This window comes from Haliaeetus albicilla, unplaced genomic scaffold (assembly GCF_947461875.1).
Source record: "Haliaeetus albicilla unplaced genomic scaffold, bHalAlb1.1 scaffold_58, whole genome shotgun sequence".
NCBI lineage: Eukaryota > Metazoa > Chordata > Aves > Accipitriformes > Accipitridae > Haliaeetus > Haliaeetus albicilla.
The window spans coordinates 143,587-157,997 of record NW_027212496.1 but is presented as its reverse complement, the minus strand read 5'-3'; the positions used below and the strand labels follow the sequence as shown (position 1 = coordinate 157,997).

Sequence of the window (14,411 nt, the reverse complement as noted above, 5' to 3'; positions counted from 1 at the left end):
GAATCCATTTCTTGTAGTTCTGCAATTCCCTGTTTTCTCTAGCTGAAGAAATGGTGTCATTATATTAAAAAAAATGCTGAAATGATATATCCATTAAATAAAATTTACATAGAATGTCTTCGTATATAATGTTTTTTTTACCCAGGAAGATGAAAGGTACCTTCTTCTAAAACAGCATGGTTGTAGCTTAGTTCATGTATTCCTAAATACAGCTAAGTAAGCTGTCAACTTAAAGATTTGTCTAAGTTAATAGCTTTTCTCTTAAATACAGCCTGTTAATGTTAGCATGAACGAACGGAAGGAGATAAAGAACGCTGTGCGCAACTGAAATTCCGGGGTTGATTTTCCGATAGGCAGAGTGAATTTGCTAAAATTAGAAATATTCCCACATACCTGAGTTAGCGTCTTCCTTTTTACTTGGGTGTCACTTGCTACATTAACAGTAGAGTGGTAATGATAGGTGTTTTCTGCCTGTGGGACATGAATGCTGGAAGAATGGGTGGAGGAATCTGGATCCATTCCTGAGATGACAGTACAAAAACCCTTTGTGTAAATTTATCCTTTTAAACCCAAAGGGTCTCAGTTTTGAAGCCTACCTTGTGGTATAGTCTGCTAAATATAATAGTGATGAAAATGCAAGAAAGGAAAACTTTACTCCGGTAGGCACTTTTAAATGACATGTTGTTACTTTGTAGAAGTGAACTCATGCCTTAGTTGTTGTCTAGCTGGTCAAAGCTACACCCACAGTCGCCTGTACCTCCTTTTCTGTGTCTTTCTATGAGGTCGTGATGGTATAATACAACACAGATCTGTGTTGCATCTCAGCGCCATCTTCCCTAGCCAACTTGCCAAACTAACACAACAAAGACGTGGTCTGAGGCATCACATGTTTGCTTGAGATTGCTCCAGTACTTAGGCAAGCCGGGAGGACGTTTGAAAGAGACAAACTGACGTTTCTAGCTCTGAATTTTTGGCTTGGCATTATTTACAATTCAGTATTAAAAAATGCTTGTAGGCTGTCATACATCAAGAAATGTTGGTATAATTTCAAAACAGGGGACTGACCAGAGGGCAGAGCAGAAATTTCAGTTGGTCGGTATGACTTCCTTAATGGCTTCCTTTAGTGAAGTTCAAAGCAGCTAAAGGACTGGGACAAACGTATGATCTGCTGAACCTCTTCCTGTGCATTTTAAAGGTCTGAGGACACTGTATGAGATGCAAACTACTACTAGATGCAAACTACTCGCTAGCTCTTGTCCCAAGCCTCAGCTGCTTTCCACTGAAGGAACCTGCAGCAAGGCAGTAGGAGACTGCAGCACTGGCAACATTAGGTGAACTCCCATGGTGGGGGCATGAAGCCAGCAGAAACATCTGCAGGATGGAGGGGGCTAAAAACCTGCACAGGACTGAATCCAAGACCTTTTTCTCCGTGGCAGACCTTGTTTATTAGGGTCTGGTGGTTTTGAGAAGGAGCAGCAGGTATTCCTTGTCTGGACCTCTCAGAGCCAGCAAGATGGGTCATGCTGGATGGAGCAAGGACATTTGGTTTCCCTGAGGCACTGACATCTCCAAGGTGGTGATACGAGGCATCAGGAATGGAAACCCACTTCTTTAGGAGAAGGAAAAGCCTGTGAGCTCAGCCTCTACAATAATTCACCTGGCTGTGTGTCTGGCCCTGAGCGCCAGGAGCCCTTTCCAGCTCTGCTTTGCATTTTGCAAGTTGTTTCTAGAAGTGACCACTTTTCATGGGCGTGTCGCAGTGTGATGAATGACTGAGGATGATCAGGGAGGAGAACTGTCTCCACCAAGGCTCTGTGAGTCAGCTACCCCATGTCTAGCTGCTACTTTTCTGCCTTAAAAGCCTCAATATTCTCCACTCGGCTCACCTTCCTGCTGTTTCCTGGTCTCCAGATCCATTAGTCTGTCTGGGCTGGTACCCATTAAACTGCTGAACATGGGCTGCTCCAAGCAATCTAATCAGTGCTGCAGCTCTTGAAGGCAGAAACAGTAAGAAACTGAGTCACCAGAGCAGGCAGTCTGGCCCTTGGATTAAGAGAGAAGTTTTGTGAGGGCTTGTCATTGTTTGTGGAGAACCACGGAAGCTGCTGTGGACAGTATTTGATTGCCGTGACAGTGGTTATTAATAAATACTTTGCTAATGCAAACCAGCAGTATTCCTAGAGCCAATAGTCTTGAGTTTTGCAAGGTTTCCAGTAGCAGTGGTCTCTGTGCCACTTCCCAAATGCAGAGAGGCTTGTGCAACAGGGCAGTATTGTTACCTTACAGCCCCAAGTGAGGAAACCGAGGCACGGGCTTTCAAAGCATTTGGTGCAAGGTTGCTCAGGCAGTCTGTGATAAGACATTGCCTAAGGCAAGTAGATCTGCACGTGTGCTAGGAGGACCATCGCTTGACTGAGCTGCATTTTACACTGGTACCTGTATTTTTTTTCTTGTACGATTTACAACGAGCATTGTAAAGAGTATGTTTAGTGCAAGCCCTTTACCATCAAGTACAGGATTAAAAAGACATCTGGAAAATGTTTAGCTCCTTAAGCCTGTATTGGAGTAGAGCTTTGGGAATGCTTTGTTGAATGCAATACTGACTTTGTCAGTAAAGCTGCTTGGGGTTTGTCCCTCAGATAGTTCTGAGCCCTCTTTGTCAATCAGTGTTACTCCTTTCAAGACTGTGGTGAGAAAGCTTGAATGCTTTTTGACTGAGGACAAATTTGGCCAGAGCCGCCTTTGGTACATAATAGCGTGTGCACGGTTGCATAGTCACAGCCTTTTCTTGTAGAAGTTTGTTTCTATGCATTCAGGATGGGCACATGCATATTCTGAGCGTTATACCCTTAGTGAGAATCAGCCATTGAAAACGTTTCCTCAAATGTAGCATTTTTCCTATTCATTTCCATAAGAATAAAGTACTGAGACTTCAACTGGACAAAATGAGCAAAATAGCTCACTGCAGGAGATGTTAGTGTTGGTTCCTAGCATAGGGACTGAGTGATCTAAAATGGCCTTTTTGCTGTCCCTTTCCCATGAGTGCAAGGGGGTGTGAGTCCTTCGCTAGGGTACAGCTCTAAGGTGGACACTGATTTGGAGCAAAGGCACATCTAACAAAGTATCGGACAAAATGATGTAATGTTCTCTGAGGCAAGAAAGGTAAAACCGTGAAGTAATTATGGTAAAGAGGAAATGAAGATATTTGCCAGATGGATCAATGCAAGGCTTGGAAGTATCTAAATGTAAAGTCAGCCAGAGTCTCTCTCAGCCATCAGTAGCAAAGATACCGTAAAACTGCTTGCCCGTGGGACTGTGCCAGATACCATGTTTACACGTGAATCATCTGCGGGACATTGGTTAGGAAAAAAATAAAACCAAAGCTGTGACATTGGCCACAGGATGAGTTATTATTCAGCATATGACAGTAATAAACCATGAAATTCCCTTCAGGTTTCCCTCTTCTCCAATTGCTTTTCCTGACCCTGTTCCCTGACAGCCTGCTCTCTCCACCTAATTGTTCCTTTCCCTAATTCTGCAGGGGTTACTAAAAGGCATGGGCAAGTTATCTTAGAATTTATTTTCCAGTTTGGTAACTAGTAACTTTTTCTCAGTGGTAGGTTCTAGGTGTGAGAATGTGATGACTCCCTGGCCTCCTGGCCTCTGCTCTTAGGGAAATGCATATTCTACCATGAGAGAAAACATCTGGAAGTGTAAGGAGAAATATTAAAATCCCTAATGAGTCAGCCAAGCAGCACAGCCAGGTCTATAAAAAAGACTGTGAGTCCACAAGGGATCTTTGTTTGAGGGGACCTGCAAGAAACCCCGTTCTAAAGCCCTAGCAGAGCCATAAGATTCACAGTAGCGACCACCTTTGCGTGACTGTATTTTTGTTGCCCCAAACAGTGATCTCGAAGAGGATGAATGAGAAACCCAAGCTCAGTTTTTCACTCTGCCACAGATCTCCTGGGTGATTGTGCCAACTGGCTTTGGTTGGAATTCATTTCACCTCGCGTGAAGAAGCAAATTGTCTACGCTTTCTTCTTACTTAAGGGAGCAAGGCAGTACCTCCAAAGGACAATTCATTCCACTTACCTGAAGGTGAGGAGAGCTATGCTCTGGAGGTGCTGATCTCCATCCAGGCTCTACAGCAAAACCAGCTGAACTGGCTTGCGCTCGGGGACAACCTCTTGCGCATACAATCTGCCTTTCTGCGGTCCCTCGATTGCCACAGTCATGTTGCTTTCAATTCTGAAGCCCAACCTGGATGCTCTTCCCTGAGGAGTAACATGCTCCAGTGCCTCCTGTGCTGAATGTAGAGTGTCCCTGTGAATCGCAAGGTTTACTAGAGACATATTTGGAAGGAGTCAGGCCCTGTCCGTCTCAAGACCTGACCCAGACTGCTAGGCAAGTGTTAAAAAAGAGAGTACTGGAAGGGCATGAAAATACATGAGTAAGTGATGGAATAGTTTGCATTTTTTTTGCTCTAAGAGGGAGAGAGATGATGTAGCAGATAAAAAGAAAAAAAAAGCCCAAACAAACCAACATAAACCAAACCAAACCGCCCCAATGTTTTAACTTATGTACAGAGCAAACTGGATGTGAAGTCCTTGAGGTGCACCAGCACTGTCAGTTTTGTGTGTTCCCTGGTTTGCTGCAAGCCCTGGGCTCCAGTAACCTGTGCTGGACACCTGCCAGTCTGCTCCATGGCTCCACGAGGGAGCGAAGCAGACAGTGCTGTGTATTAGAAACCAAGGTGTAGAAAAGTAGCTGACAGCATGGCTTGCTCCCTGCTGGCTGTGGGTTTAAGCCCTTAAAGCCAGAGGAGCTCAGGAGCTCCCAGAGGTATTTTTTCCTGCAGAACTGGTTTTCACGGTGTCGCAGTGGAGACGGACAGGACAAGTAATAGATCATGCAAAATGGCTACTTTATTGTTCTAACACAGCTTTTTAGACCCTTCTTTAGAGTATGTGTTAGTATATGATTGGTTTGGTTAGTAACTAACAATTCATGATTGGTGAGTTCGTTAGGACGGTTCTTCTTATCACTATCTTGTTTTTGTACTGGTCTTCTCGGATCTTTCCAGACTCTTCAAGGATATACTACAAGCTGCTCAAGGTCGCGCTGTTCTCGAACTGTCAGGAATTCCGTAGACTCGTTGCATGCCCCGACATCACAGCAAAGCTCCACTTCCATGTTTCATTCCTACCATTGAGATGAAGCTTTTTTCTCCCCTGTCTCATGAACTAGGGGTGGGATGCCGCTTCCCTGCATGTTGGCAAACACCGCTCGCATTTGAACGCTCTCATACTTCTTGTCTGATCAAGCAGATTCAGGAAGCAGGTAGGAGAGATGAGCCCGTGGCTTGTATCCTACGAAAGAGAGTAGGGATGCAAGCTGGGGGTAATCAAGCTCGCTCTATTTTTATTTATTTATTGATTGATTACACAAGGCCTTTGCTGTTCTGGATTCCAAAACTAGCAATAGTGAAGTGCGTGTGGGAGATAAACAGGATGGTTGTCTATGTGGTATTGGGTCAGGAAAGCAATTGCTTTGCAGTGTTGTGGAAGATGAGCAGTCAGACCCAGCCCTGAGCCTTCTCTTCTCCCCGCTGCACAGTGGCAGTTCCTTCCGCCTGCCCTGGTGTGCCATGTGCCCCGGCCCCTCACCATCTCGAAGGCGCTGAGCTGGGCCCGCACCGCGTTTGTCAGTGTCTTTCTGTCCTGGGGAGACCAGAATGGGACACGGGAGTCCGCATGGAGTCTCAAAAGTGCCAAATAAGAGAGGAGAGCGTTTTTTGTTTTTTTAAAGTGGGTTTGATTGGGTTTTATTGTTTTCTGCTTGGGTTTTATTGTTTTCTTATTGGTGTTTTTAATTGTTTATTGCCCAATCTTGCCAAAAGTTCTTCCCACCAGAGCTCGAGGCTTGTGCTTCTCTAAAGAGCTGTCTCTCCATCTTGAATGTTTCCAGGGATGGGGCATCTACCTTCTTTGATGACCTGTTGCTATACTCTGCGCACTGCCCGGGTGGGTCTGGCTTCATCTTCACCCACACATTCGGTAGCTGAGGCAAGAGCTAGCTGAGGGCAGCCACCCCCCAGTGGCTTTGATATCCTCAGAGTGGCAAAATGCCACCTTCAGGCCCCAGTAACCTGGGTGGCGCTCCAGGGGAGTCCAAGAGTGGTGTCTGGCGGCGTCTGGTGATGTCCAGCGGTGTCTGGTGGCCTCTGGCGACCTCCAGCTGTCTCCGATGGTCCCCGCTGGTCTCTGTTCATCTCCAGTGGTCTCTGACGGTCTCCGGTGGTGTCCAGCAGTCTCCAGTGGGCTCCAAGGGATTCGTCCTGGTGGTGTGGTGCTGCCGGCCAGAAGATGGCAGCCCTTCTGCTCACCTCTTCCCCAGGGCTGAGGGCGGAGGAGATGGCCCCCCTCGATGAGGGGCAAGGGTGGGAAAGCAGGGCTCGTCTGCGGCTGTGAAGCTGGGTGATCTTCCTGATAAGCCTGCCGAGCGGACGCATGTGGCTGTGGATGGCCCACTTATGGCTGGCGTCGGCTGCGGGGGTGGTGCCGCTTGTTGGGAGCTGGCTGTTTAGAGGGTCCCTGAGAGCCCCCGGTGGTCCTGCGGCGCTTTGGGCACCATGGTGCCGGAGGAACCCCGGGCACGGTGGTGTAGTGCCCCGTCAGCCCTGCGCAAGGTGGATGTAGCTCCATTGCTTCTTCCTGCTCTTGAGGTGGATCCACCTCCACTGATTCTTCCTGCTCTTGAGGTGGATCCACCTCCACGGGCTCGTCGCCATTCTGTGGCGGGTCGACCTCCGTGGACTCGACTCGCCTGCCGTAGGTAGGTGTTGCTCCTCCCACCAGCCTGCTTGCGTTTTTTTGGGCTGTGGAGGCATCCTCAGTGGCTCCAAGAACCTCTTCTGTCTCTTCCCACTGACCGTGGGTTCTCGCCTCGCTTCGCCGGGTCCTCCTCTACCAAGCACGCTTGGTGTCAGAGTCTCTAGCTGCAGAGCGAGCTGTGGGCCGGCCGCAGGGGTGCCAGCTTGTGTAACGGAAGGCTGGTGACGTCACCACTGGAAGTTGCTGTGGCTGGTATGGTGGCCCATGTTGCCCCATTCCGGGTGGCCATTTTGCTTGCCAGAGAGAAAGGCTGCCCCTCGGGCGCCGGGACTGCCCTCCAGCTGCCCTTGTGTGCCCTGGGCTCCAGCCCCCTCCTCGTGCCAGGCCCGGAGTCCCCTCAACAGGACAGTGGCCGCAGTGTCCCGGGAGGGTCGGGGAGTCTCCGTTGGCCTCCAACCGCTCGGCTCCCTGCAAGTGGCGTTGTCCCCGCACCTGACAGCAGCAGAGAGGGGCAGAGGGGAGGAGAGGGCCTGGCATCCTCCGGGCTGCTGCGCAGGGGTGACAGGAGGAGTCCACTGTAGGGCCACCGAGGGAGGTCGTTGGGGCCTGGAGGTGGGGTTTTCAGTCTGAGGACGGGGAGGCCCGTGGGAGCTTGCTGTCGCCGGCTACTTCTGGCCTCAGCTACCAAATGGGTGGTTGAAGATGAAGCCAGAGCTGCCCTGGCGTTGCTCAAAGAATAGCTGCAGATGGGTCGTGCCTCTAGACAAGCACGCAGGACCGATTTGATCTCGGCTATGGGCTCTTCAGGGGAGTGCTTAGGGTGAAGGGTGTGTAGGTGCTTGTCTCCCATCAGGTGATTGCCATGTGCAGTGTAAAAGCTGCGGGGAGTACCACATCAGTTAAGGAGTAAATAAAGGGAGGTGTTTTTCCTTCCTCCACAGTGACTCAATGAGAAGCAGTCTGCAAACAGAAACCTTGCTGACTGTGGCTGGAAGAAGGAAACTGAAGCTGGCTGTGAAGGTGTTTCTGGTGACGGCTTGCTGTGCCTGTGCTGCCACGGTGACAGCACATCCCAACGTGCCCCTTTGTCCTGTGTCATTCCAGTCCTCTGCTTTCATGGCCTGTATAGATACAGAAGGCAATGCTGACTTCTAACGTGTGCGCTGGTGTCATGGGGGAAGGTGTCATCTCTCCGCTATTTACTAGTTTCCTTTCTCCCTTTGGCTCGTGCTTCTTCTCTCAAGACCACTGTGCAGACCGCATCTGTAGAGGATTGTTTGTGTTTTCTTTGGGTTAGATTTTTGCTAGCTTTTAGGTGAGAGAGAGAGGTGGCGCAGGTGGGGAGGAGGTGCTGATGAGCACTGTCATTTTCCTGTAATGAAAACCATTCTGGATGATGGAGATGTCAGGACACCTTTTCTATCTTCCTGCCATACTTGTTGCCATGATGCCGCGTGAGCAGGAACAAAGTAGGAGATAGGTTTAGGCAGTAGTGGCCAGAGGGCAGCTTGTCTCTAGGATATTTCCTTGGCCTGAGTTGATAGGCAAGTAATCTTTATTGGAAAATGTTCTGCTATGAGTGTGCTTGTGAATACTTAGCCCGGTGCAACTGTGACTCCTGGGAGGAGATTAACTCAAGGGCGTGCCTGCCTCTATCAGCTTGCTAATAGCTGATAGATGATAGAGATAAAACCTCCTTTGTTTTTCCTCAGATTGCATTATTTCTTCTTTTCTTGGGTACACTTTTAGGTTACGTATGTTATAAAGACTTGGATAATTTTTCTTGAGTCAAGTTATTTAATGAATCACTCAGGACAATTACTATTTGAGTGAATTGACTTTGGTTCTTCATGAACTTCTTCCTGAATACAAAACTGGGTTTGCATCATTGGGACTAAAGGAGAAGAAGGTACTGCGGAAGTACCAGGGGGTTCTCTGACTTTATAGTCCCACAGGGAACACTGGAAGTGAAAGCTGAATTTGCCTGCCTCTTCACTGTATGTCAATACTAATAATCTCGATAAAGCCTATGTATTCAGTGCTACATTTTTGCACAGTTTCACAGCAATGTGCAGACATTTGAAAGTAGTACAGGCTCTTCTCTTAACTCATTTCCTCTTTGAGAAGGTACAATATATTTTCTAAAAGGGAGAGAAGATGAAACTATTTCAGTTGACTTGCTTAGACTATGTTCCTTAGGGAGCTACCGCGGAACCGATTCTTGATGTGTGCACTGTGTTGCTCCCTGGAGGTTCACCTTCCCTTCAGGGGCGGCGGGGGGACGTGTGTCATACCGACAAGTCACCTCCAGCAATCATTCCACGGGCTGTGGCTGTGCCCAGGAGGCCCGGGGGTCTCTCCCTGCCCTTGGCGGCCATGCCCTGGGCCCAGCTGCTGGGTGTCCCTGGCGCCTGCTCTGCCACTCGGCTCGCAAGGAGAAGCCTGGTGCTGTTCCTCTTCTCTCGGGCCATGGCAGGAACCAAGCGTGCAGCGCAGAGACCGCCCCTATTAGCCGTCCCCTCTCTGCGCCAGAGCTAAAGCCTATGCAGCCCCGCAGCCAGGAGGAGCAGGGACTTGATGTGGCTGGACACAACCCCTTTTCGTGGGGCGTAAGGGGGGTGATTTCGGCAGCCGCAGCCTGGAGGCAAGCCAAAGTGTAACCAGAGCCATAGGTTGGGATGGTGGGTGCCAAGAGCCCGCCACGGAAGTAAGCCAGGCTTTGAGAAACAAGTGCGCGGAGGTGACCCCGGTGTGGTGGAAGGAAAGGTTGGTCGTATTCAGACGTGGACCATTTGGATCCGTGACCAAAGCCCAGCCAGGCAAAGGACAGACAGCTCTTCCAAACTGTCAAAATAGCCCATTGCTGCTATTGCTGTCACATCCCCTTGTCCCACTGAAACCCAGCTGCACAGCCTTTCTATTAAACACACGCGTTGGCCGTGTTTATACGGGATAGCAAAGGCGCTTCAGCCATGGGTGAAACTTCCACAGCTCACCTGTGACTTGAACCTTTCTGAGAGTTCTTTGCCTACCTCGGTTTGTGGGAAGATGTTCGGATCTTGCCTCAAACCCTGGCAAGTCTCCTTTTCCTTTAGGATTTAGTATTTTGAGTACTGAGAGATTAAGAGAGGTAGTCTCCTTGCCATTTTGTGCGTTGGTGCCAAAATGGATCTGTACCTTCAGACTATGTAAATAAGGGCATGTAGGCCACAGACATTCCTTTGGTTGTGGTGATGCCAGAGGTGAAAGACAGGGGTTTGGTTCCCTCTGCAGGAACTCTGCAGAGATGTAGAGAGCATGCACGGTTTCCTCACCGTTCCTTACCAAGGCACCAAGGGACACTTGCTACCACGCTGTCAGGGGAGGTTCGGACTTGACATGAGGAGACATTTCTTTGCCAAGAGGGTGGTCACACCCTGAAACAGGCTTCCTGGAGAGGTGGTGGATGCCCCGTGCCTGTCAGTGTTGAAGAGGCATTTGGACAATGCCCTTAATACCATGCTTGAACTTTTGGTCAGCCCTGAAATGGTCAGGTAATTGGACTAGATGATGGTTGTAGGTTCCTTCCAGCTGAACTATTCCATTCTATTCTGTTCTGTTCTACTCTGCTCTGTTCCCTGTGCTCACCATGAGTCAAATACCAACGAGACTGTTATTTGCCTGAAACGCCAGGGGGGTTTCAGCTCCAGAACCACTTTGAAGGACACATAACACAAAGGTTGCAAGTGGAAACAGGCTATTATTTTTATTTTTCTGAGTCTGTTTCAGAGCTGATGCTCACAAGCCTTAACACAATGTGCCTGTGTAGCCAGGAGCAGGCTGATGCATTCTTCAGTTGAGCTTGAGAAAACATCCTTTGCATCCTGGCAAAGGCAAGTCCCAGAGCTACAGAAAGTAGCAGGAGGAATACAGGCCAAGCAGTCCCTGTTTCCTGAAGAGTGAGAACGTGCAGAATGAGGATCAGGACCGACCACACACAAAAGAAGAAGAAGGAGGAGGAGGAGGAGGTGTGTGGTACCGTGGGGTATTTTCCAAAGTATGACAGGTAGAGGTGAAAAGCGTATTTTTGCGTTCGGCAACTTGCTCCGCCGCTGTGCTTCTTGGCCAACGATGCACAAAAGGCGCTCTCGTGCCGGCCCTGCGCTTGATTTGCGTGCAGGGAGAGGTGAAAAGTGGCAGCTCGTGATGGGGCAGCAAGCCTGGAGCCCTTCCAAGCACAGGCTGTTTTGCCCAAGCCATAAGCCCTGGGGAAATGGAGCTAAGGGAAGAGCAGAGCTCGCTCCCGCTCCCGCTCCAGACTTGCACTGGGCAAGAGAGCCCGAGAGAGGCAGGGCACGAGCGGTGCCTTGGAGGTGCAAGAGCAGCAGGCAGGGAGCTAGGCGAAAGGGCCCAGAGGAGCCCTGACAAGGGGCTGTGCTCAGTGCTACAGAGGACAAGAAGCAACCCCCGGGAGCATCCCTTGGAGCCCGGCCTGGGAGTCCGAAAGCTTCCTCCCCCCGGATGCGGGGCACGAGGCCCACCTTCGTGGAGCACGAGCAGCGGGCACCTAGCCACAACGGCCCAAAGGAGCCCTGGCGAGGGGCCGTGCTCAGTGCTGCAGAGGAAGGCAAAAAACCCCCGGGGACACTTGCTAGCCCACCGTGGGGGAAAAAAAGCCTTCCTCCCCCTAGCTGCAGGGCACGAGAGGCCATCTTCGTGGTGCACGAGCAGCAGGCAGTAACCTAGCCAAAATGGACCGGAGGAGCCCTGGCAAGTGGTCCTGCTCAGTGCTGCAGAGGAAGGCAAAAAACCCCCGGGGCCCAGTGCCAATCTGCGCCGGGGGAAAATTCCTTCCTGACCCCAGAGCTGGCGATCGGCTATTCCCTGAGCACGTGAGCAAGACCTGCCTCCTGGTCCCGCAGGCTGGTCACGCCTCCCAGGGGATGCCCAGCCCCAGATTTTGTCAAGGCCGCTACCCAAGATGATTTTGCTCCTTTGGAGGAAGCTCTCCTCTTCGGGATGCACCCGAGACTCCTCCCAGGCATCTCCCAGAGTCTTTTAGCCTCTGCTCTAACTACCTAATGCCTCAGGTAGCAGCCCCAGACTCTTCCAAGGAAGCTACCCAAGACGATTTTTCTCCTTTGCAGGAAGCTCTCTCCTCTGGGATCGACCCAAGACTCCTCCCAGGCATCTCCCAGAGTGTTTTGACCTCTGCGTTCGGGACCCGAGATCCCAGCTGCCTGCCCCAGACTCCTCCAAGTAAGTAGCTCAAGACATTTTTTTTCTCCTGTAGAGAAATCTCTCAACTCCGACAGCCACCTGAGACTCCTCCCAGGCACCTCCTAGAGTCTTTTGGCCTCTGCTTTACGTACCTAAGATCTCAGGTAGCAGCCCCAGACTCCTCCAGGGAAGCTACCCAAGATGATTCTTCTCTTTTGCAGGAAGCTCTCTCCTCCAGGATTGACCCAAGACTCCTCCCAGGCGTCTCCCAGAATGTTTTGACCTCTGTGTTCGGGACCGGAGATCCCAGCTACCTGCCCCAGACTCCTCCAAGTAAGTAGCTCAAGACATTTTTTTTCTCCTGTAGAGAAATCTCTCAACTCCGACAGCCACCTGAGACTCCTCCCAGGCACCTCCTAGAGTCTTTTGGCCTCTGCTTTACGTACCTAAGATCTCAGGTAGCAGCCCCAGACTCCTCCAGGGAAGCTACCCAAGATGATTCTTCTCTTTTGCAGGAAGCTCTCTCCTCCAGGATTGACCCAAGACTCCTCCCAGGCGTCTCCCAGAGTGTTTTGACCTCTGTGTTCGGGACCGGAGATCCCAGCTACCTGCCCCAGACTCCTCCAAGTAAGTAGCTCAAGACATTTTTTTTCTCCTGTAGAGAAATCTCTCAACTCCGACAGCCACCTGAGACTCCTCCCAGGCACCTCCTAGAGTCTTTTGGCCTCTGCTTTACGTACCTAAGATCTCAGGTAGCAGCCCCAGACTCCTCCAGGGAAGCTACCCAAGATGATTCTTCTCTTTTGCAGGAAGCTCTCTCCTCCAGGATTGACCCAAGACTCCTCCCAGGCGTCTCCCAGAATGTTTTGACCTCTGTGTTCGGGACCGGAGATCCCAGCTACCTGCCCCAGACTCCTCCAAGTAAGTAGCTCAAGACATTTTTTTTCTCCTGTAGAGAAATCTCTCAACTCCGACAGCCACCTGAGACTCCTCCCAGGCATCTCCTAGAGTCTTCTGTCCTCTGCTTTACCTACCTAAGGTCTCAGGTAGAAGCCCCAGACTCCTCCAAGGAAGCTACCTTTGAGGTTTTTTTCTTTTTTGGAGGAAGCTCTGCCCTCCGGGATCCCCCTGTGACTCCTTCCAGGCGTCTCCTAGAGTCTTTTGGCCTTTTCTTATAAGGAGCTGAGATCCCAGGTAGCAGCCCCAGACTTGTCTAATGAGGCTACCCCGGATGATTTTTCTCCTTTGGAGGAAGCTCTTTCCTCCGGGATCCACCCGAGACTCCTCCCAGGCATCTCCCAGAATCTTTTGGCCTCTGCTTTACGGACCTAAGATCCTAAGAAAAGATAGCTATGAAAAGGCCAAAAGGCTCTGGGAGATGCCTGGGAGGAGTCACAGGTGGATCCCAAAGGGGAGAGCTTCCTCCAAAAAAGAAAAAACCTCGAGGGTAGCTTCCTTTTAGGAGTCTGGGGCTGCTACCCAAGATCTTGCACGAGCAGCAGGCAGTAACCTAGCCAAAATGGACCGGAGGAGCCCTGACAAGTGGTCCTGCTCAGTGCTGCAGAGGAAGGCAAAAAACCCCCGGGGCCCAGTGCCAATCTGCGCCGGGGGAAAATTCCTTCCTGACCCCAGAGCTGGCGATCGGCTATTCCCTGAGCACGTGTGAGCAAGACCTGCCTCCTGGTCCCGCAGGCTGGTCACGCCCCCCAGGGGATGCCCAAGCCCTGTTCTCCCTGAACCTGGAGCCACCTCGGGGCTTCCGAGAGTGGCCAAGTGCCCCCGGCCTGATCGACCTTGGGGGCAAGAATCCTTCCCACGCCTTCGGGCCACCAGCGGGTGCTCCAAAGCACTGGGAGCCCTGGCAACATCTCTGCATCCCACTTCTTACGGCTGCTGCCACTGGTTCCGCAGGGAGTGAGGACGGCGAGCTCTGCAGTGCTCCTCAAGAAGGCATTCCCTTGGTCTTGCCACAGCTCTCCATCCAAAAAAGCCTGATGGCCTCGGGCACCTCCAGGGCTTGGTGGTTCTTCTCGTCTCCAGCAGCCTGGTGCAGCCTCCGGTCTTCCTCCCTCAGCGCCCGGCAAGTAATTCCAGCGGCTCCTCACAGACTTCCTCTGGGATGTCTCTGGGCCGCCTGCCAGGCAGACTGGCAGTGGGACAGGGGAGGCTGCCCCTTTTATAGTGCCCCGGGGCATTGTGACTGCTGCGTTGCCGGGTGGTGGCACTGCGACACGGGGGGGTGGTGTGAGGGGGCCCCCCGTGCGCAGCGCTGCCCGCCGCCCCTCGGCCCAGCATCCTTCGGAGGAAGGCCTTTGGGGCGCCGGCCCCGGGGGCTGTGTGGCGTTACTGAGTCCAGAAGTTTGGCAGAAAATAAAC

At 51.2% G+C, this 14,411-nt stretch overlaps 1 long non-coding RNA gene across 1 annotated transcript in view; it reads left to right on the top strand.

The window, feature by feature from the left end:
• LOC138684226 (uncharacterized) overlaps positions 1-13,348 on the top strand; it is a 524,231-nt gene extending 510,883 nt beyond the window's left edge. The window contains exons 3-5 of the long non-coding RNA XR_011323580.1: positions 12,257-12,368; positions 12,551-12,662; positions 12,845-13,348. This is a non-coding gene — a long non-coding RNA (uncharacterized lncRNA). The remainder of the gene's footprint in view (positions 1-12,256; positions 12,369-12,550; positions 12,663-12,844) is intronic.
• The last annotated feature ends 1,063 nt before the right edge of the window (positions 13,349-14,411 follow it).